The sequence below is a fragment of the Cryptomeria japonica genome, chromosome 5, assembly GCF_030272615.1.
Source record: "Cryptomeria japonica chromosome 5, Sugi_1.0, whole genome shotgun sequence".
NCBI classification, from domain to species: Eukaryota; Viridiplantae; Streptophyta; class Pinopsida; order Cupressales; family Cupressaceae; genus Cryptomeria; species Cryptomeria japonica.
The window spans coordinates 824,974,796-825,000,368 of record NC_081409.1 but is presented as its reverse complement, the minus strand read 5'-3'; positions in this window follow the sequence as shown (position 1 = coordinate 825,000,368).

The window sequence follows — 25,573 nt, the reverse complement described above, 5'->3', positions numbered from 1 at the left end:
CAAAGCATCACAAGATAAAATCATCACATATGACACACATATTTTTCACATGGAAACCCAACTGGAAAAAACCACAGTGGGGATGAATACCCACAAGATTGTTGTTGAACTCTTTGGAAGTCCGCTCTGTTAGAAGCCTTGTCCAATTAAAGACATTACAAAAGGTTCTGCTAGGAACCAATCCTGTTAGAGATCACCTGGTTAAAGGGTGTATACAATACCCAATTAAGGGTTAAACCCTATTAAGGGTACCTTATTAGAGGATTTCAAGAACTCAATAGCTAAAGGATTTCTAGAGCTCTCTAGCTTTCCAGATCTCGATAACTTTTTGTTACCCTGTTAAGGGATTTATAGCAAGCCGGTTAAGGCTACCCTGTTAGGGAATTTTCCAACTGTTGAGGTGGTTAGAGATCAATAGGTATTACAATAATCTGGTAACAACACTCAATGCCAATGCAGATCCACTTAAGCTCCTCTTCACCTTCTGCACTTACACTCTCCAGGTATCACTTCTCTCCTCTAGTCTGGCAAGGATCTCGTATCCCTTCTCTTGGATCCTCACACACAACTTTTGCCAAGAACCTCTGAAAGAGTCACAACATTGACCTTATAGGACAAGAGATAGGTCGGTAGCATAAACCCTAAACCCTAGACCTATTAGGTTAAGGAATTCAAATGGTTCAATCCTAACCATTGATCATACTGTATTGAATACAATAGTCTTGATCCAATCTCAAGACACTCTCCATCATTTGTTTTCCACCAATTTCATGGCGGTTAATAACCCATAACACATTATCACCGTTTATAGACTTCACACATTCCCAAGGCAGATAGGAAAAATCTCCTTTATGCAAGATCTTTCACGCACACAAGCCTGACATGGCAACATGACCTGTTCTTCATTACAATGCTAACTCATCACACAATGTCACTAGTTGAGCCATACAAGTTTGAAGCACTTCAACCAGAAAGCCTAAAGTTGAGACTACCAACTGGTAGTCAACAACACTTCCATGTGCCAGTTCCCATAACCATATGTCGGTTCATCTTGAACAAGCACACTGCTTCTCTTTGGCACAAATGCCAGTTCACAGTGTTATACCAGTTTTCACATATGTCAGTTCATACCTCTTCAACATATTGACATCAATGACAACATACAATGTCATTATGTCCACATACCAGTTCACATAATGCCAACAATCTCCCCCTTTGGCATTGATGGCAATATATAAAGATATCTCTCCACTTCACCAAAGATATCTCTCCGCTTCACCAAAGATCTCTCTACTTTACATCTCTACTTTACATCTTCTCCCGCTTTGACAACAATGCCAAAGTAGAGGTACAAGCTTCTCGGTTCCATTATGCTGCTCCCCCTGAGGAGTAGCATCCTTCAACACATCAATCCTGAAGAAAGATTTGACTATGCAATACATGACTGATGTGGAGAATATACCTTTAGTTCACCTCTTGAAGGGGCAGTACCCCTAATTCACCTCTTAAGTGTGTAAATGTAGTCTTTGGAAGAGGCTTGGTGAATATGTCAGCTAACTGCTCCTTACTGGACACATGCTCTAGTGCAATCTCTTTGTTTTGAACCTTTTTCCTTAAGAAATGATACTTAAGCTCAAAGTACTTGGTTCTAGAATGTAAGACTGGATTATTTGAAATATTGATAGCACTTGTGTTATCATAGAATATACTTACCGATTCAGGTATAGGGATTTTGAAGCCTTTCAATACATGCTTCATCCAAATTGTCTAAGTGTAGTTCATGAAAGCTGAAACATACTCTGCTTCCGCTATAGATTGAGAGATACAACTTTGCCTCTTACTTATCCATGAGACTAGTCTACCACTAAGAAGGAATGCACCACCGGTTGTGGTCTTTTGGTCCTCCACATTACCTGCCCAATCAACATCTGTGAATACTTTCAAGTTGAAATCCTTTCTATATGGATACCACAATCCATAATCAATAGTTCCCTTCAGATACCTAAGAATCCACTTGACTCCAACCAAGTGGGATTCTCTTGGACTTTTCTGGAACCTTGTAGTAATGCCAACTGTATGTGCAATATCTAGTCTGCTATGCACTACATAATGCAACTTACCAATCATTGATCAGTATTCCTTCTCATCAACCAATGTTGAGTCATCCTCTTTGGATAGTTTACAACCAATCACCATCGGTGTACCAAACGGTTTGCTATCTTCCATGCTAAAGGTCTTCAACACCTCTTTGACATACTTGGACTGAGTGATAAAGATTCCATCTTTCATCTCTTGAATCTGCAGTCCAATGAGGAACTTAATCTCCCCTATGAGTGACATCTCAAACTCTTCCTTCATCTCATTAGCAAACTCATGACTCATCTTGTTATCTCCACCAAAGATAATGTCATCAACAAATACCTCACAGATCAAGATCTGATCTCCTTCAGACTTCAATTAGATATTACTATCTTCACTTTTTCTCTCAAATCCAATCTTCACAAGATGGGAATGAAGGCACTCATACCATGCCCTAGGTGCTTGCTTTAGACCATATAAGGCTTTATGTAGCCTACATACCATGTCACTATCTTTAGATAGGGCAAACCCATTTGGTTGCTCAATATACACCTCCTCTTCAAGTACCCCATTTAGGAATGCCGATTTTACATCTATTTGATATACTTTGAAGCCTTTAAAAGCTGCATATGCAAGAAGCATATGAACTCCTTACAATCTGGCTATAGGAGCAAAGGTTTCTCCATATTCTTATCCTTCTTCTTGAGCATATCCTTTGCACACCAATCTAGCTTTGTTCCTAATCACTGTGCCATCCTCATTCAACTTGTTTCTGAACACCCATTTGGTGCCAATAACATTTTTATGCTCCGGTTTGGGTACCAAGGACCATGTACCATTTTTCTCTATCTGGTCAAGTTCCTCTTCCATTGCCTTGATCTAGTCTTCATCTTTATGAGCCTCTTTGAATGATTTAGGCTCAAATTCAGAGATCATACATGAGTTTTCTCTGATCTTTCTTCTTGTAAGGATTCCTGCATCCTTATCTCCTATGATCTGCTTAGGATTATGATTCAGCTTAACATACTAAGGAATAGTCTTGACTGGTTCTTCTTCCTTTTCCTCTTCATCCTCATCTTCATCTGTATCAGCATTCACCGGTTTAGGAACACTGTTGCTGGTACTTGGTTGACTGACAACTAATTCCCATAAGGTTGTAACTAGCTCATTTAAAGCTTTCTCTCTGCCGATTTCCTCTAGTTTCTTAGAGGTTTCATCAACTCTCACATTAATACTTTCCATAATTCTCTAAGTCTTATTGTTGAAACACTTGAGAGCTTTACCCTTGGTGGAATATCCTAGGAATATTCCTTCATCACATTTTGCATCAAATTTTCTCTAGTGTTCACTCTTGATGTAACATTTGCTACCAAACACTCTAAAGTAGCTAACCATAGGTGTCTTACTGGTCCAGTACTCATAAAGAGTTTTATCCTTACCTTTCTTGATGGGTACCTGGTTCATTGTGTAGACTGCAGTGCTCACTGCTTCTCTCCAAAAGGTGTGAGCTACCTTTCCTTGAATCAACATGGTTCTAGCTGCTTCAACCATAGTCCAGTTATTCCTCTCTGCTAGGCCATTCTGTTGTGGAATCCGGGGGGCAGACAGTTGCCTCTTGATGCCAAATTCTTCACAATACTTATTGAATTCACCAGAAGTGAATTCCCCTCCTTGATCAGTTCTGAGACACTTGATCCTCTTACTACTTTCCTTCTCCACTAATGCTCTAAAAGCTTTGAACTTCACAAAGGCTTCAGAGTTGCCTTTCAAGAATGTGACCCACATCATTCTTGAGCAATCATCAGTGAGAATCATGAAGTACCTATCACCCTGCACACTTCTGGTTTTCATAAGACCACACAAATCAGTATGCACAAGATCAAGCAAGTTGTCAGTAGTGAAAGATTTACCTTTAAAGGTTGAGGAAGACATTTTCCCCAATTGACACTCTCTGCACAAGGTATTATCTAGTTTGCTTAGCATCGGCAACCCTCTAACTGCCTTGATGTTACTAGCCTTCAAAATGTTATCAAAGTTTACATGGCAGAGTCTCCTATGCCATATCCAGCTATCATCAAACTTAGCCATAAGACGTACTTATATTTGCATTTAGATGAAATAGGTTACCTTTGGTCTACATGCCGGTGGCCACCAATTCACCATCTTTTCATTTGATTCTGCAAACTCCATTCTTGAATTCCAAAGTGAGGCCACTATCATTCAGCTGGGCAATACTCAGAAGGTTTTGTCTGAGACCATCAACCCAGAACACATTGTCAGCACTGCTCTTTCCATTTAGAGAGATGGACCCTCTACCTTTGACCATGCATGGTGCATCATTGCCAAAGTGAACCACACCACCATCATATTCCTCCAAGGATAGAAACTTGCTCTAGTCACCAGTCATATGGTGAGAACAACGACTGTCAATGATCCACTCATTGGAATTATCAAACTGGGAGACAAGAGCCTTCTTGTTCGACACATCTTCTTTGACAACAACAAACACAATATCTAAATTTTCTTCATCCTCTGATTCTTCATCTGTGACACCTTCATCAACTGCCACAAAACAGTTTCTTCAGTTTTCTCCTTTGAATTTCCTGAACCTTTCCGGTTTGTCCTTGATATTGCCATTAGGACATTTTATAGCAATATGTCCTATCTGATTACAAGAAAAGAATTTCAAAGGTAGCTTACCTTTGTATTTAACAGTTCCTTTAGGAAGCTTCTTGGAAAGTAGAGCTTCAAATTCCATCAGAAACTCCTCATCATCCATTACTCTACTTTGTCTTGGTTCACCACTAGTGCTTGTTTCTTTTCCTTTCCTAGATGGTACAACAGAAGCTCTGAAAGTTGATTCAATATTTTGAACACTGCCATCAAAACTATTTAGCTCATAGGCTATCAAATTTTCTATGATGGAGTCCAAGGATACCTTAGTCTTGTCTAATGATCTCAGCTACTAAACAATAGCAACCCATATTGCATAGACCGACAATAGGGATCTCAGGGCTTTGTTTACCATAGTGGAGTCTTCTATTTTACCACATGCACTCTTAATTTCTCCAACAACTATTTTGATTCTTATTCCATATTGTTGAATGGTCTCACCTTCAACCATCTGCATATCTTCAAACTTCCCTCTTAGGCTTTCTTCCTTAGCCTATTTTACATGTTCATCACCACCATAGATATTTTCAAGAGCATCCCATTCCTCTTTGGGATTTACCTTTTCCTGAACATCAATAAATTCAATGTCAGATAGACTACTAATGAGAGCTTCCATGACTTGCCCATTTTATTGTATCTCTCTCTTTTGGTCATTAGTGAGAGTACCGGTAGGGACAACATAGACGTTCTCAACATAACTCCAGTGTTGAGCACCCATGCTTCTGATTAATATCTTCATCCTATCTTTCCATATACTGAAATTTTCCCTGTTAAACTTTGGACCTTCCCTCTTCATCATTTGTTTGGGATCTTTACCTCAAGTGGTTAAGCTTATAACATAGCGGACCTAGAGGATGCTATGATACCAATTCATAACTCAATGATGAACGAATAGTACCAAACTGGTACTAAGAGGGGGGGGTGAATCAGTATAGACAAAATACAGACCTAAACTGGTTCAGCAACAATCCCTCCAAATGACTGGCAAACAGTGACACCGGTTTGAAATAGAGTGCAACTGGTAAAACTCAGAACAACTAAAACAATCATAAACCGGTTACTCAATGATTTTTCCACTCAACTCAAAACTACACTACCATTTCACCCTTATGCATGAACAGGTAATCTATCATCATATCTTCACAATAGCTAGTTCAACATGTTTTATTGACATACATAAAACACAAAACCATCATATGCTTAATAGGCAATAACAAAGAATCACAAGATAAAAGCATCACATATGACACACATATTTTTCATGTGGAAACCCAACTAGGAAAAACCACGATGGGGATGAATACCCACAAGCTTGTTGTTGAACTCTTTGGAAGTCCGCTCTGTTAGAAGCCTTGTCCGGTTAAAGACATTACAAAAGGTTCTACTACAAACCGATCTTGTTACAGATCACCTGGTTAAGAGATGGCTACAATACCTGGTTAAGGGTTAAACCCTGTTAAGGGTACCTTGTTAGAGGATTTGAAGAACTCAATAGCTAAAGGATTTTTAGAGCTCTCTAGCTTTCCAGATCTCAATAACTTTGAGTTACCCTATTAAGCGATTTACAGGAAGCCAGTTAAGGCTACCCTATTAGGGGATTTTCCAACTATTGAGGTGGTTAGAGATCAATAGGTATTACAATGATGTGGTAATAGCACTCAATGCCAATGCAGATCCACTTAAGCTCCACTTCACCTTCTACACTTACGCTCTGTAGGTACCACTTATCTCCTTTGTTCTGGCAAGGATCTCGTATCCCTTCTCTTGGATACTCACACACAGCTTTTTCCAACAACCTTTGAAAGAGTCACAACATCGACCTTATAGGACAACAGACAAGTTGGTAGCATAAACCCTAAACCCTAGACTTGTTAGGTTAAGGAATTCAAATGGTTCAATCCTGACCGTTAATCATACTATATTGAATGCAATAGTCCTGATCCAATCTCAAGACATTCTCCATCATTTTTTTTCCACCGATTTCATGGCGGCTAATAACCCATCACATGTTATCACCATTTACAGACTTCGCACATTCCCAAGGTAGATAGGAACAATCTCCTTTATGCAAGATCTTTCATGCACACAAGGCTGATGTGGCAACATGATCTGTTCTTCATTACAATGCTAACTCATCACACAATGTAACCGATTGAGCCATCCAAGCTTGAAGCACTTCAACCAAAAACCCTGAAGTTGAGACTACCAACTGGTAGTCAACAATGCTTCCTTGTGCCAGTTCCCATAACCATATGCCGGTTCATCTTGAACAAGCAAACCACTTCACTTTGGCACAAATGCCAGTTCACAGTGTTATATCGGTTCTGACATATGCCGGTTCATACCTCTTCAACTTATTGACATCAATGACAACATACAATGTCATTATGTCCACATACCGGTTCACATAATGCCAATAGACAAATGATGGTTCAAGTTCTATTCCTATTAGAGACCCCATGTTTGTTAATCTTGATGAAGAAATAGGTGAGAATGTTGTTAATGATGAAAATATTGATCCTAATATTTCTAATGATGAATATGAATATGCTAATGTTTACAATGATTTATCTCAGAAATTTTTAAAAGAATTAATCCTACCTCCTAGTAACATACAATGTGACTCATCATTAGAGCATGGTCCTTGTTTGGAACTTGTGATAGATCCATCTACCATGCTTGATGTTTCTCCTCTTGTGATTTTTCCACCTTCTCGAAATAATGATCAACAAGATCGAGGACGAGTGACATGCTTGATTAACTTCATTAGCACCATAGATTCTCTCTCTCCTCTCTTACTTGTTCATGACCTTATATTTTTGAATTTTTTGTCCCTATTGTTGTATACTTGAGGACGATGCAAAGTGTTGAGATCTCTTTTGGTTTCTCCTATGTTGACTCAAAAGATGCATGCTCCCTTCTTCCATGGTGGTTTCCTTTCTTTGAGGGATGAGGACAATTCTATAAATATATACACACATGATATACATTGGTTATCATAAAAAGCATACTGACTCCAAAGTTAAGTGAAACCACCTCATGTTTGTAGTTTTCTAATTATTATCCTTTAATTTATCCTCTCTTGGGGGTTAAATTATTGTGATAACATGTTTGTCTTTTTTGGTTGTATCCTACCTTAAATCAATTTCTCCCGGGCATACACTCCGCTCAATGATTCTCTCTCTTGCATGTATTGATAATTAAAGTTAATTAGCAAACATTATCTTTTTCTTTATAATTTTAGGTATTTTTCCTTTCATGGCTCATAGTAAGAGAACCTTAATAGCTTGTAATCATCGTTCTCTCTTTTTCTCTCTCATGATCTTCACTTTTACCTTACCATTAAAGTTGTAAGATCCTAAAGTCCACTGGGGGCTTAGTGTATCTTGCCTCTTTGATGACTAGGTGAAAGTTTTTCAATGTGAATCCTTTGTACTTTACTGAGAGTATGATTGACTTCATACTCCCGCTAAAGTGGGGGATAAATGTAGCATCCTAAAATTGTACCCCTGTACAATGTTGACCGCATTTGGGTCTTCACCTTAGTGTTTGTGCTTCTTGGCTTGATTGAAGACTTGATTATGCTCATACACATCACAAATGTCATTTAATTCAAAATACACCTCAAAAAGCACCTTAAATACTACCCAAAATAGTGGAGGACCATGGCGCCATGGTCCTCACTTGGACCATGGAGCTATGCCATGGTCCACCCTAATTTAAAGCCCCTAAAAACCTAATGTAGCTTTTCAAATTTGTGCAGGATTCCTCTCCGTGTCGTGTCATGTCAAAAAATAAGCAAATCTTCCCTACAGGAAAAGAGAACCTTTCCTTAGAGTCATTTCAATATCTTTATTTCAATTTCATGGTTATTTCTAAAACCGAGGTTTGATCTAAGGCAAGCCCCTATTCCAAACATTTTTTGCCTTTTTTTCTGTGTGCACGAAACATGTACAAAGTTGTATTTCTCAGAATAAGCTTTATTCACACAGACGAATCAACCCTTTTCGATGTATAGAAAGTTCAAAGGATCATGGTGCTGCATCATTGTTCTAGCTTTTTAAAAGATTTTTCGAGGGTCAAATCTGACTAGCTTATACTGCCAAATTCTAGGTGCCTAGCTCAATCCCACATCTATAGCTCACTATTTTCTCAGTTTATCTTCATTTTCCAGCACTTTACCTTAAATCAGCATTTCAACTTACAAAAGAGAGGAAAAACATTCACAAATCAATCCAATCCATTTAGTATTTAGTCCTTATCTGATTTGTGACAAAATCTAGTGGATTCTCTTCCCTCTTTTTAATGTAAAGGCTCCAAGTGGAATTGATTTGGCGATTTCTCCCCTCTATATTGCAAATTGCCAAATAAAATTTTCCCCCTTACAAAACTGATGTTAAGTTTGATGACTTGGAAAATATCCTAATCCAAGAGAAATCAAATTTAATTCAAATAGATAACATCAAGACTTCTGAACTACACGCATTACTTGAAATTAACCCTATATGTTTATGAACCAAACAAGGAATCATGATAAGAAGAGAAAGAAGAAAAATAAAATCTAGATAAATCAGTCTTCTCCTTATCAAGGGGAAGGATCTAAGAAGGAGAATCTTAATTGTTCATATTGCAATAAATCAAATCTTAATGGATACAAAATTTATTAAAAATAATATAATTGAAACATGTTCTTAAAAATAATCAAAATATATTTCCCTCAAAAATTGTCTTGCAATTCATCTTCTTCATCCAAGTTAGAGATACATAAAAGGAAATCACTTCTTCTACCTACGCATTCTATGAATACTTAATTATAGAGCCTCACACCAAGTCTTATTCATCACCACATATCCTAACGACTTATGCAATATATATGTATATTTTTGAGAAAGGGTCTATTTACATGGATGATGGAGAATTCAGTGGTGTTCTTTGTATGCCTTTATTTTAAATTGATATTTTCTATATCTATCAGACGACCACATGGTGGAGTAAGAAAGAGGATTGAGTTCACATCATATTATTTCATCATTTGGTATTTTCATAGCAAATTTTTTATTAATGTTTTAGAGACGTGAACTCCCCATCCGACTAGCTGGTTATCTGGGCTATTGACAATAATGTTTTTGATAAATAATTTGAGGAGGTTAAATTTTCTAATTTTTTTGGTGGCATTGCATAAGAATGAGTTGGTATTATGATCAACACTTAATTGCTTTACCTATTACCTTAAATTGCCTTGTGCATTTTGTTTCATGGGCCTTAAGTTCTTCATTTCTCTGTTCTGGTATGCGTGGGTCGCTTTAAGCTTTCAGAAGTATTATGCTGTGGCTAGCTAATAGTCTTAATTTTTTCAAAGATGATGGTCGATAGCTTTATATTCAGTCTTCTTCTTGCCCTATTCTGTATCATATGTTCAAGGGCATTTTTGTAAAGGTGGTCATCATGATTTCTCTATTTTAGCTAGTTATTTCATCCGGCTAGAGAGGTCCAACAAATATAGTCTGTTAAGTATCTTGTAATGGCCTGTTAAATATTTTGTATATGGCTTGTTTAATATTTTATACTTTGTCTCTGATGTTTGGGAGACTTCTGGAGTTCCAACAAGATGTATTTTATTCCATCTCCTTTGTCTACTATTGCATCTAAAGATAATTGTTTTTCCATACTTTTGGCCTCTTATGATTTGGTATAGCAAAGACTTACATCATCCTCCAAACATGGCTACCTGCCTTGATCACTTGACAGACATGCAAATTGTTTTGTGGAGTGCCACATTTTATGTTTGGAAGACACTATTGATGATAACTATTATTTGGATAAATATTTTATACCAGATTTTTATGTATAGAAAATAAAAATTTTCAGATCTAAAATTTATAAACAGCAATGCACTGAGATCTTTAGCTTAGAATTATGCAGCAAAAAAAAAAATGAATCCATGAAAATTGATACAAATAGTTTACCCTAGAAAACCCCGAAGTGAAAAACCAGCAAAAAGAAATTTTATTATTTTCCTACAAATAGAAGAATATGAAAAATTACATCAGATAGTGTATCAATTTGCATTTCCAAAAAGAATTTCCTCTACTTCCTTCACTAAAATTCTCAATCTCCTTCTTCCTCAACTTCTTAGGAAATTCTCTTCTTCTTGATGTGTCTAGCTCTTCCTCTACACTCTAATTTATAGTCCTCCCATGACCCAATATTTCTAAACTAAGATTGGCTTTTCTAAAATTATAACTCCAAAATCTAAAATTAGCTTTTGTAAAATAATTCCAAGATCTCCAAACTAAAATTATTTTTTCAAAAAATATAATGTGCTTGTTCACTGAAGATTACAAATTCTTTACTTTTACATGAACTAAGTGTATGGAAAATTAACTAGATGACTTCCACATGTGTAAATACCACACCTATGTCGAAGTTCATTTCCAATTTACAAAAACTCAATGCTCCCTCCTAGCGAGGAAGGTATTCCGCACAATGCCCAACTTATTCCTAAAGTGTAGAAACTTGCCCTTCGGCAAGGCCTTGGTGAAGATGTCTACTACTTGTTCATTTGTTTTACTGCGACTTCACCATCTTGTTTTGTACATAATCTATGAAGAAGTGGTACTTGATTTCAATGTTATTCGACTTGTCATGAAATACTAGATTCTCAAAGAGTTTAATAAAACTTTGATTATCGTAGTAAATGACTATCAGATCTATCTCCTGATAAAAAAACCCAACTAGAAGTTTCCAAATCTAGGTAGCCTCACATGTAGCCATATTGGCTACCATATACTTGGCCTCTACAAAACTTAGTTCAAATACCTATATTTACTACCATACAAAGAGATTGTTCTTGATCCCAAACTGAAAATGCACCTTGAAGTGTTTTCCCTATTAGTCATACTACCTTCACATTCCACATCGATGAACACTTCAAGATTCACTTCATCAAGCTGCATATGCCATATCCCATAATCAATTATGCCACAAAGATACCTCAAAACATGCTTCGTAGCTACCTAGTGCACTCCCTTAGGCTCTACCATAAACTAACCTAGTAAGTTCACTACGAAACAAATATCTAGCTTAGTGTTGACCAGATACATAAGAGAGACAATCAATTGCTGGTTCAAAGTTGAGTCCACTTCTTCTCATCTGGAAGCATCAATCTTCTTCCAGTTGGTCACAAGTGGTGTAGACACGGGCTTACAGTCCTCCATCCTAAATCATTTTAATTTATCAATTGTGTGCTTCCCTTGTTGAAGGAAGATCTCTCTCTCTCTTTATGCCACAACTCCAATCCCACCAAGTAGTGCATCAACCCCAAGTCCATCTCAAACTCTCCTAAAAGATCCTTCTTGTAATGTGCTATGAGCTCTTTTGACACTAAAAAGAAACAAGTCATCAACATACAACACCAATATGAGAGGTTCACCCTTAACCTGAACATAATATAGGTTTGGATCTACCTCAGTCTTGGTGAAGCCCATTCTCTACAAGTAGTCATCAATATGTTTAGTGGTGAATATTCACCAATGGCGACTTTTTCATGTCGATGACCTGGGAAATGGCGAATATTTTGTACTGACTAGGGGTGGCCATGTTGTCAGAACATAATCACTTTTTGTAAAATTCATGGCCCAATCACCATATGTTTTATGTAATTAAATGTTTCTATGCGAGGATTTGGCCAATACAATATACGGTGGACACATGGTAAATTTAATTTTTCGCTTACACTCTCTGAGGTTGCCTTAATAGATGACCATAATTCGCCTATAGGCATGCAAAAATTTGTTAGCTAGGAGGACCCAATTCAGCTGACATTTTTATGACACGAGTCTCCATTCACATCAACTTTCGCCAACTATATTGTATTTGCCAATTATTTGGATGACCCATAATCACCTCGAAAATTCCATAAATCGTGTTATAGTTACGTGGGATTCGCCAAATATTTGTATACCATATAAAATTCTCATGGAATTCGCCATATAAGGATTGGTATAAATACATGCAAAGATCAGATCTATCTCTACACAATTTTGTGGGTTCTAGGCTTTGAATTCTGATCAATAGCGAAGTTTCAAACTAAGGAAAATCATTGTTGTTGACAAAGTTACGACAGTAGACAATACTTCATGGGTATGCATGCATGTTTATACTTTAGAGAATCATACCCACCAACCTCATCTACTATCTGTTTCTAAAATGAAGGAGAGTGTGACAATGGAAAATTTATTTCAACTAGTAAAGAGAAGTTTAATTGAATATGGAGGTATGGATGACATGACGGTAGCCAAAAAATTGGTTTATGTTCGAGCAGATGGACTTTCAGTAATGCAAAGACACATGAATGGTCTTTGTACAAAGATTGAAACTTCATTTGCATCGTACATTACTACAATTCATTGCATGGCTCATAGAATGAATCTAGCTTTTGGAATTATGAGCAAGTTTGCTTCGGTAAAAAAAATTAAAATTTTAATGAAAGACCTCTACTCACACTTTTCTCGAATTCCCAAGCGATTTATGAAATTTTAACACTTTGCTAATGGAATAACACTTCTATGAAGAAAATTGCATATGATCTTTCCTAACAACCTACTTGAAGCCATGTCTATTGTGTTTCCTCATTATTGGAACCTCAACAGTGTAGCTGATTTTCGAAGTAAGCTACTAACTTTGATAAAACAATTTTGCATATCCAAAGAACTGAATGGAGGAACTATAAATGGAATATTAGACGAAACTATTAATGGAATATTATATTCTCTCCTGACAACCTACTTGAAGCCATGTCTATTGTGTTTCCTCATTATTGGAACCTCAGCAGTGTAGCTGATTTTCGAAGTAAGCTACTGACTTTGATAAAACAATTTTGCATATCCAAAGAACTGAATGGAGGAACTATAAATGGAATATTAGACAAAACTCATCTTCAAGAGTAATCATCTTGTTTTTCATACACTATGAGAGAACAATATGGAAAAATGGAGAACCCCTACGAAGAGGGGTTAGTAACAAGGCTTTGGAAATATATAGCTGAGAATGTAGTGTTGTGTGATTCAATGTCAGAATATTTGAAGCTTGTTGATTTATGTCTTACCATGATATTGGGTTCAGTGGAAGATGAGAGATTTTTCAGTGCTTTGGGGTTCCTAAAATCAAAGATAAGAAACAAACTAGACAAAAATTTGGAAAATTGCTTGAGGCTCTATATATCTAGGTATGATGTCCACACTTTTGCTTACGATAGGGCACTGCAAATCTGGAGGTCCAAATGTGAAAGAAGAGGTTTGGGCAAAAATTCAAACCAAAGTGTCAGTGGGACTATTGACTCATGTACTGGACCTACTGGTAGCATTGAGATGCATTTCAACGAAGGTATGTAGACTCGGAGTGAAGAAACCATAGCCAAGAATCAAGAAAGCTCTGAATTTGATGAGGATGAATGGCAACTGTAATAGATTGGTATTTATTAATCTTATTACTGTATCTCATCATTCATATTACAAAATCATATTACTTTTTGCAATTAGAATTTAATATTGATTTGTAATTGTATTTTTTAACTTTATATTTCTAGATTTAAAATAGCATAATAAAATACCATAATGTGTTTATTGATATAGAGATGTTTATTGTTTATTTATAAATATTTGAGTCTCAAATCTATGTGATATATTTGAGAACCATATGATACAATTCATTCAATAGTAGTACACATGTCGAGAACTTAGATTTTCATTAATTCTTTCAAAATTTAGCCATATGATACAATTCATTCAATAGTAATACATTACAGAACCATGTCTGGTAATAAAATATAGCCATATGTTATATTTCATTCAATAGTAATACATTTTAGAACCATGTCTAGTAGTGTAACATGTCAAGAACTTAGATTTTCATTAATTCTTTCAAAATATAGCCATATGATTCAATTTATTTAATAGTAATACACCAATCTGTGTGATTCTCCATGCAAAATTCAATACAAAGTTTCAGAACCCTTTGCAAATGACCTTGAATTCCATTTTATAGAAACAAGAGAGCAACAACAACTTCAGGTCGAATTGCAACATGTGAAGACTAAACATCAAAATAACAAACTCAGCACAGATTTACATGGCCATCACAGGCCAGATTAGCAATTTAACAACTGCTACATGTCTGATGTCTCCTTTTCAAAAAATAGAGTTTAAAATTAAATATTAATTCATGCCATGACAAATTAAATATAGATAATAGCAGTGCCCAAAACCTAGTAATCAGAAATAGAGAAATGCAGAAATGTTAAAGCTCAGGAGACTTTGAGAATACAAATTCACAGGCTGAAGTTTTGCACTATGCATCATAGATTCATAGGCTGGATTACCAATTTAGCAATAGTGAATGCTGGTTTTTTACTATTCATAAAACGGAGTTATTTCAAGTGATGCCAAATTCCAAACAGAAAAAACATAAAACCTTGAAATTAAGAGTAAAAGAAGAAAAATGTGCAATACATACTATGATTCTAAAGATTTATGTGCCAGTTTTTGTAGGGTGCTCCACTCTTCATCTGATGGAAGGTCAATATTTTGTAAACTATGAAAAGTCAACTACAACTTCATCAACATTCCATATTTAGAAGAGTGACTTGACATCAGTGTTTCACCCAATAACGAATTCAGTGTTGTAAATGGTTGGATGAATTCAAGAAAGCTTTGGGGAGTTGTGTCCTTAGGAAGCAAGTCTAAATCAAACTTCATTTTTATCTCCATTTCTTTTTTGTAAGCTTCTTTTCCAATGAATTTATTTGATGGGTCAATGGTCTTCGGCAAACCAAGTTTAATCAAATTAGTTTTCTTTTCTTGCAGCTTCAATATCTTTTTGCCACATTTATCCATCACTTTTGATGTTTCCCTTAGTTTCTAGAAATTTTGAATGATAGGTGATGTCTTAACTGGGGCATCAATATAGCTCTTAATTCCCTTGGATGCCAAGTAGTTGTCACTGGTACTGTAGACTACTTGCAGAATGTGTTTTGTCATATCCTCTTTTGAATAAACATGTATGCTCTTCTCAAAGTACCCTTTGATTTTCATATAAATTACTCTCAGACTTTCATTCAATTCAAACCACTCACAAAACTTGCCGCTCCTCTACATTATTTACCGCCAAATTTTTTCTTGTATATACTTCATTGTATTTTTCATATTATCTTTCAATATATCCTCCAAAGTTTTAATTGTATCATTTGCATTGTGCAGGTCTTCTTTCATTTGTGCACATTTTTTTTTTTCTTCCTCTACTTCCTCTTGCAAATGTTTTTCTTTTTCCTTCTCATGATCCAATAGGTTCTATGTTTTTCTTATTTTGGCAGTAGCAGACTCATAACTTTTGTATAATTTTTGAAAATTGGCTCTTTCCTTATCTATTTTTTACTTTGTTTAGCCAGTTTTTCTCTTAGGTGCTTCACTTCTGCATCCATCTTCTCCTTCTCTACAATTTCTACTGTAGAGCATGAATTTTTTATCCTTTTCTGTAATTCACTGCACTTGTTATCTGGTGCTTTCCTCTTTGATTTTTTTGTTTGCCAAGTCTGCCTCTAACTTTTCTATTTCTTTCTCTAGTTTATTTTTTTCTCTCTCCACCTTTACCAGTGAAGTGTAGACCACTTCATTAGTCCTTTTTGACACACTAATTTTGTCCACATTATGTACTTTGGAAAAATCATTTTGGAGGGTGCTAACTTGAAATTCAGAGAGATCTATCTGACTGTGTGGTGGATTTTTATCTTTAATTGGGGGCATAACAACCATGAAATCCATCATATCTTTTTGTGGGTCATATGTTGTAAATACTATGTTCCTTGCAAGTTGTTTGTCTAAAACTTCAATCAAGGCAACCATATGAAATGATCTCTTTTTTCTTTATTTGCATTTTTTGTGTGTTCAAATTTTTCATAGTAATCACAAAATTGAAAATTTGGGCTTGCTGAAGCAATTGAATGTTTGAAAGGTGACATAGGAGGAACAGAGGCTCTAGTTCAACTTATGTCTATGGTTTTAACAAATGCATTACTAGGATTACCAACAACCTTTCCTGATCCTATCCCACTGACACTTTCATGAGTAGTTTTCATAATATTTTGAGGTGTTTGATCTGAAGCTGCAAATGATTGATTTGTAGTTTCAGTGTCACTTAATATAGGATTCTCAATAGTATGAGATTGAGTATCTACCACTACTGGCCTCTTGCGAGAGATATTTTGTTGTAGCCCTTGTCCAACACCAAGACAACTAGTATCAGTAGTATTACACATGCCAACCACGCCAATCACAACAGTAGTTGACTAAACAATAATAGGAATACTATTCCCAGATTCCCCACTAGTGGCAATGGCACTTGATTCACCACCAATGGGAATACCATGATGTGGTGGTGGTTGTGGATTTGAACCTAAAACAAATGTAGGTGGACCCTGAGGGTAATGAGTAGTACCTTTCCATGATAAATCTGAAGAATCAAGTCCAATGACTAGTTTAACAAGAGATTTTGATTTTAAATATGATGGAAGTTGTACCTCAAGTGGATACCAAATGCCTTCTCCTCTGGGACCTAGACCACCACCTTCAAAGCCCATTTTTTCCACAATGTTTGCCCCTTCGCTATATTTTTATCTCATGGACTAATTGACTCCACTTAATATTTTAGGGACTGTAATAGTTGTTAGAGTGGGATCAACCTCATACTCGTCATCATCTTCACTCCTGTCATATGTTGTTGTAGGATGCTCCATATTCCACAATTTGCTAAACTCTTCATCCTCGTCAATGGTCTCAAATTCTGCATTGGTTTTTGGTTCACCAAAATTCTTCCTCATAGTCCAAAAATCATTTATTTTGGTTTGAGTCCAATAACTCTCTTTAAATTCTTGTATAATTGATTTGGGAATAGATTTGTTAGATGGATTAGCATATTTTTGGTAGAAATTGTAGAACCTCCTATTTTGGATTCCCTAGCCATCCTTTATTGTCCTTTGTGTGTGCAATGCCATTGTTTGTGATGACATTTCTACTATTGAAATATTATTGTCAGTGGTAATTTTCTCCATCTCTTTTTTTATCTCATCCTAGGAGTCCATTTTTCTAATCTTTTCTAGCAATGGTTTACTTTCATGTTGACATAACGCTGAAGAGTTCCCAATTTTCTTAAACCTTGCTTGAACTACACTGATTGGATCATACTATCATAGGCCCTTATCACAAAAGCTAAAAACTGTCAAAAAAGCATGTGCCACATTGAATGCTTTTCTCTCAAATGTGAACCCTCCACATGAGAAAGGCAAGGAAGGAAATATGCTCTTCATTTGCTAACCATGGAAGTGCCTATCTGTGCTCTCCAACTACCGTACATATTCCAATTCAAATACCCTCTCTCACACATGTATTGGAAGTTTGCATGGTTTTACTACTGATCCATAAAACCTGAACATAGTGAATTCTTCCATGAAGAACCAGTCAGCCAATTATATTTGACTTCTGAGTTGAATGCAATCTCTACAAGACACAACCAATCTAGGCATTGGAGTGCTTGTAATTTCATTATACATTGGTGCCAAAAAGAAGTATACAAAATAGTTGTAGCTCTTTCTATTATCATGCATCCTTATCTTTGGTGCCCATTCATATATTGGAAACTCTATTTTATTTAGAGACTTCTCATCAATCTTATAGTTCACAATTTGAAGATTGTTGGTCTCGAATATTGCATGATAATTGGATAGAAGGAGATAGCACAAGTAGGATGAGAACCTAAATATCTTACATGAACCTTTTTTGATCATTAGTAATTATTTTTGCATGGATTGCACAATATGCTCAATAAAATTATATTTTACTGGCTAACCTACACAATGGATCCTAAAAATCATTTCAAGAAGGCTTGCACCCACTTCCCTATCATTTTCCAATCCTAAGCAAAATGACACCAAGGAAATAGTATCCCCAATCCATGGAACAAAAATGTTAGAATCATAAGGAGGCTTATGATTTTGATCCAACTGACTACCATGCTTTATTAGAGTTTTGTTAAATGAATCTCTGTGACTTGAATCGAGACTCACATAATTCTCTGCCAACTTTCCTAGGTTAGTTTGGATGTTTGAGTTTTGTGCTTCAAACCCTGGGTTCAACAAACGAGAAAATTCGCTCACATTTATGGATAGAATTTCCTCTTGTATTTTTATTGACAATTTCTTTTTTATCTCCATCATAATTTTTGGCGCAAAGCATGACAAAATCAGGGCAAGGGAATACTTCAGGTAACACCATGCTTCCCAATCCAGCATCCCATGATGCAATTTTATTTGTTCTTAGTTGTAACATTGCATTGAAAACAGTAAATTTTGCCCTAGATGGATCTACCGCCTTATTAGATAATGCATATCTAATATCTATGATACTCTTTTCACCATGGATAGAAGGGTCATAAATATCATGGTATTCATCAGTTAAACCTGGTGTTTTAACCAGTTCGGTTAGGTACATTTTTTTTCACTTGGCTTCGTGTTGAACTACCGCTTCTTATTTTCCCCATCACTGTTATTGTTAATAATTCAAAATAATGCTAGATACAAACCTGAAAATGCTAACCCTCAAATTGGACCATGAGATTAAAAAAATTAAAAAAGGCAGGATATGCTCTAGATTTTACTTGAAATTTCTATTTCACTAGAATGGAGCAAACAGTCTTTGTTGCAACTTGCCTTGCTTAATCTAGTAGTTGTTTCACAATCTCCCTCAATTTACTAGTTTGTCAATGAAATAAAATACAATTATGATTTATGAGACTTATTTTGAAAACTCTAAAAAGTACAAAAGTGATCATTAGGGAAAAATATCTATAATCATGTTGTAATTTTATTAATTATTCTTAATATCTATTCGCCGCCAAAGGAAAAAAACATTCATTACTTCACTTTCAGTCTAAATTCTGAGGACATTAAATGTAAAATGTTTGATTCTGGGCAAAGTTCTCACAAATATGTTCACTTCCCACATTCGGGTGGAAATCCACCCTAAGTCGTTGATCTTTGTTCATCCAATGGATGATGGTACCTGTTATCAGATGCCGTGGGTCCCATGACTTCTGCCATTTTTCAAGCACGTTACCACACTCGAGTCACTTTTTAGGACTATTTTTTAATTCTGTTTAATCATTTTAAAATTCCACCCAAAAAAGAGCTTTATAGACTAAATTATATTTAATTAAATTTAAAACGTTCTATTCTGGGTGAAGTTCTCACAAATGTGTCCACTTCCCACATTCGGGCAAAAATCCACCCTAAGCCGTTGATCTTTACTCATCCAATAGACGATGGTACCTATTGTTAGATGTAGTGGGCCCCATGACTTCTGCCATTTTTAAGGCACATCACCACATTCGAGTCACTTTTCAAGAGTCGGGACTATTTTTTAGTCTGTTTAATCATTTTAAACTTTCGCTTGAAAAAGAGCTTTATAGACTTAATTATATTTAATTAAATTTAAAATGTTCAATTCTGGGTGAAGTTCTCACAAATGTGGTCACTTCGCACATTTGGGCTAAAATCCACCCTAAGCCGTTGAACTTTGATCATCCAACGGACGATGGTACCTATTGTCATATGTCATGGGTCTGATGACTTCTACCATTTTTTGGGCATGTCACCATACTGGTGTCACTTTTCTAGACTATTTTTTAAGTCTGTTTAATCATTTAAAATTTTAAACTTCCATCCGAAAAAGAGTTTTATAGACTTAATTATATTTAATTAAAATTAAAACATTCAATTCCACGAGAAGTTCTCACAAATGTGTTCACTTCCCACATTTGGGTGGAAATCCACCCTAAGTCATTAATCTTTGTTCATCAAATGGATGATATTACTTGTTGTCAGATGTCATGGGTCCTATAATAAGAAACATTTAAAGATGTGCAATAGTTTGAGATAACTATTAAATATAATGTTAATATTATTTGTAAAAATATGAAATTCAAAATAGTATAGAACATGAAACTTAGTTTCTAGAATAAAAAAAATAACTAAATAAAAATATACAATTTTTATTTGAAAGCTAAAAGTTTAATATAAAAAGGAAAACATTCAATATTAAAGCTAAAATATTTATTTAAAGTTTAACAAAATTCTTTAAAAATATGTTTACGATATATAATTTTAAAAAATAGTTTAAAAATATATATAAAAGTTCAACATAAGTTTAGTGTAATATAAATTTTAATTTAATTTAATTTAATAAATAAATAAAGACTAAAAGTATATACAAAAGTTCAACATAAATTTAGTTTAATATCAATTTTAATTTAATATAATTTTATTGATAAATAATGTGGTGAATCTTATTGATAAACCTGCACCTCCTAAGGACCTATGCAATATGCATTACCTTTGATCCTAGATTCCTAGTGAGACTATTGAAATTTGAAACACCTGATGGCCCACTATAATTCTATATATCACCTACAAAGATCAACGACACACTCTCACGAGGGGTTCTCATTGATGATTGATCCAACATGTATGGTGAATGTAATAAGTTTACAATATCTTTATAATTTATAATTTCATGAAGTAACATACTGATATGATAAATTCGATTTAGTGGTTAAGATCTTAGATGGTTTCTCTTGTCGTACTATAGGTTCTATTACTCTTCCCATTAAGGTTGGTACTAAGTGCTTAGATGTCATTCCTAAAACCTACTTTAGGTTAATTTTGTGTGAAGTTGGGACATCCTTGCCCTTGGTTCTCTTCCATGAAAGCAATCCCATCTACTCTTAATAAATGTCTCAAATTTATTCATTATGACAAAATATTAACTATAAAGCATATCATGTACCCAGTACCACCCCACGCATGCACTAGTTCAAAACTACAACAACAAGTAAGTTGGTCTTTTAGTTTTAATTCACTTGTTTTTCATGAGATAAACTTCTTTTTTATATATATTTATAAAATTATAATCAACCATAATCAATGTACAAATAATTAATGGAATGAACTGTATTTTTTTTATATATTAAATATAGAGGAAGAAGCATTACATAAAAAAAACCATAGTATTAATTTATTTCCATTGTTTAACAAAATATTGAAATAACATAACTCATAGACAAAAAGCATTTGAAAAACTTTCATTAATAAAAATGAAATAGAATTATAGAAAGCATTTTCATATCCATAAGACTCTAAGAGGAAAACTAAAACAAATTGGAATTTGAAAATTTATCATTAATATTTATGCTTTGGAAATTTACAATTTTTACATCTGAGACTTGAGTCCCTCAAAAACTTAAAAGCCAAAATGAGTGAGCCACTGAGCCTATGAGGTTTCGAGGACACAGGCAAAAAAAAAACTACTAGGGGGTCGGGGCTAGGGCACAGGTAGTGGATGATTTACAACTTTGCCCGAAGAATCTGGCCCTCCTTCCATGTAGAATTCTTTAGACAACATAAGCTGGGAGAATTCTTCAAGCCACATGTATTTTGGGAAGTCGTCCAGGAGCAACCATTTTCAGAGGAACTCCACACCAATCCATGCCCATTTCCTATGATGCATCAAGTGCTTTGAATTCAGGTTTAGGAAAAATGGTTGCCTGACCACTAGCACTGTTTGGTCAGGGAGGAGAAGCTTGGTTAATTCTCTTTCCTAAGGGATCCCCACCCCTACTTCTACAAGGATGACAATAGTAATGTCATCTCCAAGGAAGTCTTCCTTAAAAACCTTCCTCAACATCATCAACATATCCATCTTGTCTCTTTCAATGTTCAGAAGAGATGCCAAGACCTGGGATGCAATGTTCGTGTTAACACGGTATCTATTTTCATTTCGCAGAAACTCTTTCCCCAGCACCATCCGCATAGCCTCATTGGTGAATGATCCAACCTCCTTGCAGATTGATTGGAGGGTTGGGTCTCTAATGGAGCCCAGAAAGGCCCTCTGGTCCTTTGTAGAAATGTTGCTCAAGCGGATGGGAGTGTCCATCTTGAGAAATCAAATAAACAAATTCAACAACCTAAGCCTATAAACCTAAACCAAAGGAAGAATTTAAATATCGTGAGCTCCGATGATTTATCTACCAAATGGCAAAGGCTAATTGAAGATGAAAGAAGCAAAGATCATATATAAATAGTTGAAGCTCTTGATTGTAATTATTATTTCTCTAACTGTATTAATTGCTTTCAAATTTTTTAAATCTTTCATATCTTTGCAAATCATTCCCATAAATGCACTAGTGTGCGAAATTGGAAACAACTATAAACTAGTACCAAGTTGGCAAGTACCACATTTAAAGTCATGGGGATAGAGTGGATTGCACTAAGTGAATAGATATATATTAAATGGCCAGAATTATCAATCATGATTCATGACATTTGATACCTGTCTATTGAATCCAATTCCATTCTGGGCACTTTCTGGTGAGCTATGTTCTCTTCATAAAATTGGGTTGAAATAAAACTTCAGCCATTGATCTGTGATCATCAAATGGTTTAAAATCATTGATGTATTTTAGGTATGTTTCACCCTTCACGTGTCAAAGAGGCCATGCTTATTGATACATTGTGCAGACTCTGGACTCAATGTGGTGTACTTATGTGATGTGATGTGCCTTGTCTATTAATGACAATGAATTCATGAAATCGCCAATAAATTATATATTTTTCCATAAATAACAAAATATTCGCCAAAATAAATTAAATAATTTTCAAGCAGTGGATAAATATCGCTAATACATTTAAATAATTTTTCCTTCAGAGTAAATTTTTTTGCCCATACAATTATATATTCGTTCCTTTTAACAAAAATTATTCGCCTCCTACAATATATATTTTCCCCATAGAACAAGGTATTATTCACCAGAAATTTATGGAATTTTCATACCCTAGAAAAAATCGGCAATAAAAAATAATTTTTTTCCCTATTTTGAAAAAAAAATTCGCCATCAATATGAAAATTTCCCCTTGACAATAATGTCTAATTCGCCAGGATTTTGTACAGTTTCTTGTGGGGTGGTTTCTTAAAGTTATCCCTGCACCTTCAGAGCTTTCTTAAGCCCATACAATGCTCTCTTAAGCTTTCATACATGCCAAGAATCCCTCCCATGCACTTCAAAACACATTGGAATCTCTATGTAGATCTCTGCCTCAATCACTTCATTGAGGAACTTGATCTTCATGTTCATCTGATGGATCCTCCAACCCATCTGCATTGCTACAAAAAAAAAGCCATGATGGATGAGTACATAGATATTGGAGTCAATGTCTCATCATAGTTGATCCTTTCCTTATGAAAAACCCTTAGCCAATACCCAGGCTTTGAACTTTTCCACACCTCCATTTTCAGCATGCTTGACCTTATAGAATTATCTCGATCCCACCATAGACTTATGTTTTTGTCATAGCTACTACATTTCACATGCTATTATGAATGAAGGGATAATACTCTTCCACCATGACATCCCTTCATACCTAGTTCCTGGATGCCCCTTGAAAGATGGAAGGCTCCACCACATTCAAATCACATATAAGTGTTGTATACTCATAACAAAATTTGGGAATCTTTCTCTATCTAACTTAATCTTTAGGATCACAAACATACTCCTAGGCCTCTCTTAATGTTTCCTCAACTCTCCTATTTCACCTCTTCTAGGTGATATGAATTTCAGGCTAAGGAATTATTCGTTCTTCCTTCTAATCCACCTACTCGGCCTTCTTGCTTTGCTCTCTATCTTCTATCACTGAATTCTACAAAATCTACATTGCCTCAACCTTCGGTCCCTACTCCTCTTTCTAAACCTTCATCAAGCTATCAAACATCTAAAGATCCCTCCCTTCCTCAAACTTCACATGTCTACAAACAACTATTTTTGTAAGGGAAATAATTTAAATGTAATAGGCCTTGGAAGTTTCGCTATACCTAACAAGGGTACCCTTCTCAGAAATTGGTTACAACTTAGTTATCTTATCTTTTGGAGCATGACAATACAAAAGTTATCTAGAGATACGAATATGCTCCAAATCTAGTTTCTTCCTGGTGAATGCCTTCTCTGGTGTCAACTTGCCCAACACCTTTTTTGGTCTTCTATTTTGCAAGTATACAACCATATTGCAAGCCTCTTCCCATAGAAACCAAGGAAAAACTTGAGCATGGAGCCTAGTTTTGGCTTCAACTATAGCCCTATTTTTTCATTGACCAACTGAAGGTAACATAATACTTGTACCCATTCAAGGATACTATTGACATGGGCCTACACACATCAAAGTGTACTAAGTTCAATATCCCCTTTAACCTAGTCTCATTGCTTGAAAAACTAGTATTGGCAAATTTTCCCAAAGCGCAACCCTTGCATACCTCATGCTTCTCAACCTACATATCAGCATCTCCATAGCTATTTACTTGAGCACATTAAGTGCTCCATAGTGAAGATAGGTTATCCTATCATGACATAGTTCTCCTATCCTTGTACTATTTCTCACCAATACATATGTTGGTTCAAACTGTAGCCAAAACAAGTTGTCATTACTGACTCCAATCACTTTCACTACCTTAGAATCCTTGAGATAAATATAGACTTTACCCACCTCAAAGGTCATAATGTAACCCTTTTCCTCCTACGTAGAAATGGATATAAAATTATTTGTCATGCCTAGGACATACAACACATCCTCCACCAACTGAAGTTTATCAAAATCTCTCTGAAACTTGACTATGCTTACACCAATTACATGATAATTTTGCATTGTTACCAAGTTCAATATAAAACTATAACT